This window comes from Halyomorpha halys, unplaced genomic scaffold (genome assembly GCF_000696795.3).
Source record: "Halyomorpha halys isolate HHAL.00 unplaced genomic scaffold, Hhal_1.1 Scaffold144.1, whole genome shotgun sequence".
Taxonomy (NCBI): Eukaryota; Metazoa; Arthropoda; class Insecta; order Hemiptera; family Pentatomidae; genus Halyomorpha; species Halyomorpha halys.
In genome coordinates this window covers 63,856-67,156 of record NW_027106983.1, presented here as the reverse complement: position 1 = coordinate 67,156, position 3,301 = coordinate 63,856, and the positions used below count along the sequence as shown (strand labels likewise).

General features: G+C 30.7%; 1 protein-coding gene across 1 annotated transcript in view; it reads right to left on the bottom strand.

Annotated features, from left to right (window-relative positions):
* The window catches only part of LOC106678444 (uncharacterized), a gene marked incomplete at its 5' end in the record, with an annotated part of 113,328 nt that overhangs the window by 63,924 nt on the left and 46,103 nt on the right, over positions 1-3,301 (bottom strand).

The following is a 3,301-nucleotide window of genomic DNA, read 5'->3' as shown; positions in this document are numbered from 1 at the left end:
CTACAAAAGGAAACAATAATAATCAATAAATTCGAATTTAACCCTTAAACATATGTTGGATGATGGTAATTGCTAGAATATTGTATTCCTCTATTTACTTTCAGTTACTTATATATGAAATGTATAGTAACAGGAAATAAAAACAGTATGCGACCATGAAGAATTTCGAATTCAAGTTTTTGACAGAAATACACGATTAGTGGCCTCCTGAGTTCAAATATTCAAGTCACTCTCCCAAAATATTGTGTGGGTGCGTGTGTGTGTGTGTGTGTGTGTGTGTAAACAAACTACTAAAGCTAAAAAACGATAAGTTGTACAAAACCGGGAAGCCGAAACGTTTTCTCTAAATCGACTTACCTGAAGTGCCACTTTCTATCATTAATTTACTTTTTTCCTTGCCACTTTCTATTTACTGTTTCTGTTTTCTCAAAAATGACTTTAACGATTTTAATTAAATTCTCCTTATCAATGTACAATTAGTTGGCCTTTAATATCTGGTAGGTTTTATTCTGATTAAAAAAGTCTGAGAAGGCATAAATACTGAATTTACAAAAGAATTGCCGCTAAAGTACTTTTAATTTATTTTTTGAAATAATTAACCATCTATTATTGTTATATACATATATACGTGTGTGTGGAATATATAGTAAGGGTAATCATTTCCATCCTGAGTAGTAAAGAAACTTCTTCTTCTTTCACCAACCCATATTTCTCAGGGTGTCGGGGCAACCTTGAACCATTCCTTCAACTCCTCTGTCTGATGCCAACTCCCTGAATTCACTAAGAGTGGATCCTCTGTTCCTTGCCAGGTCCGATATGCAGTCCGGGTTTTCCCTCAGCCTTTGCCTCCCAAATACCTATTGGGAGTCTATTTCATTTTTTGTACACGGCTGAAACACTTTGATTCTATTCTGTAAATATTTTCTATTAGCAGATCCTATCCTTTTTTCATCTCTTATTCCTTTATTTCTCATTTAGTCAAATCTAGTTTTACCAAGAGCTTTCCTAAGGAATACTAGGCCAACTTTCAGCTGCATAGGTTAGGGTAACTACCCTATTATAACTATAAATCCTTATTTATTTACCTTCTTCTTTGTTTTTATATCCATCTCCGATTATATCATTGTGGAATTGGTAGTACAATTTTTTTGCTTTCCTTATACGTTGGTTTATCGGCTTCTAACTTTATATCATTAGTAATTTTTATTCCAAGATAATTGATATACATCAATCTTTTCCAGATTTAAACCATTCACATTTTTTAGCTCTTTAGAACGTTTAGATATAACCCTGTATTTCTGTTTTGTTTTTAAACTTTAAGTTTATTGGTTATATAAAGGGTCTCAAGATGTTCTGAGGTGTAGTTGATCCTGAAGTTTTCTCCGCCTCTTGAGGTTTCAACATCATCTCGGCATTCTAAACGTTGGTATGAAACTTCAAGCTTTTACCGAGTCATCTAACTCTAATTTAATCAGTAGTGAGCCTTCTGGTTTTCCATTCATAATGTTGTATGGAAGTTCTTCGCCGAGGTGCTTGAATTAATTGGAACCTAGAAACAAACTATGTCTTCATTTATTCTACCATTCTGGATAGCTAATTAGCCTTTCATTGATCAAAATTTGTAAATCTACAGGAGCGAACTTTGAAAACAATAACGCACAGCAGTAATAAAGGAGAAACTTTCAGAACTCTACCACCTAAACTATTATACTTTTACAAAACTATTCTCAAAGTAATGATGATTGATTCAATTAGAATAAAAAATATTTATTTTAAAATTTTAGAAAAAAAAGAACTAAATTTATCGTATCACCATTTGACAACAGCTTTGGGAAACACACTTTAAAACATATGGTGCTATAGGAAATCTGATAAAGGACTCTTCTGTCAGAACAACTAATGACCAACCAATCATAAAAAAAATTGAAAAAGAAATCTTTGAGTGGATACTGTCTAAGTTTTATGGCTTTAATAACTGAATTTTACTGACCAAAAAACTACCTGTGATTTTCTTTCTTTACTGCTTTGATTTCATTATTTTCCGACTAAATCTAGCTAATTATATTATTTACTATTAAATATACCTAGTCCTTTAGTTATATTGTGTTATTTTTTATTAGTCAAATTCATTCTATACAAGAGGTTCTTGAGGAAGAAACTCTTGTAGTTCTTGCATTAAGTAATTGATTAACCTGATTATTATTAATTTATTAGTTGTTAATTATGATCATTATTATTATTTTCATAAGTTATATTTCATTTAATTATTCATTTATTGCATTTAATTAATAAATTTTGTATTTTACAGTATTTTGTATTCTTGCTGTATTATATAAATTAAATCATTAGTTTTGTCTTTCAGCGTATTGTTCGTTTGTTTGTATTGGTTTAGTGGCGCCAAATTGCATTAGTCATCAACGCCATTTATATTTTATTTTATTTAAACGACGTATTTATTTAATTAAAACGTAAATTAAAATTTTATTTAATTTACGGAGCGGTATTTATATTAGAACAAAGAGAATTATTTGCTAGTCTATATAAATCATTGATTCATACTTATGATTTTCGTGCAGTAAAAAAAAAAAAAAAATAGTGCATTAAAAAACGCAAAATGTGTAAAATGGTCTATAAAACACCGAAATCCTTCAAAAATTAACTTCATTGTTTAATTTATAATGTTATTAGCTGATAAGCTAGGAAATGAATATTTTTGGCTTAAATTAGTTTACAATAACTTGAACACCAGCAATCTACAAGAAACCTAAGTGGTTTCGGATTATTTTAATTTAACTTAATTGTTTAATTCATAATGTTAATTGCACGAAAGCGTATCTAATGTCGTTTGATATTATCTCGTACCCTACTAAAGTATTTTTATAAAAAACAAAAACGTTTTATGTGTCTTCTTCGCAACGCCAAGCAGACCAAATTGAGGTATAAAATGTGTACACATAAAATAAAAAATATATTAAATAAATCAAATGGTATCCTTGTTTAGGCTCAATCCATTTATTATATCAACAGTCTCACGTTTCGGCCTATCCGGCCATCCTCAAGGACAATCTTAAATTTAAATTTACACCTTTGATGTAGTCTCGTCTTCATTGGAGCGCGGAATGTACTGCTCGGGAATCTTTCTTGACGTAGAACAGGCTTTTGATCGAGTCCTGGCATCCAGGACTGCTATACAAGATCCGTAAATTCCTACCCCTACATATTATCACACTATCCGTTCTTATCTCTCAGACAGGTTATTTCAAGTAAATCACAACAGCACTTATTCATCCCTGTTTCATCA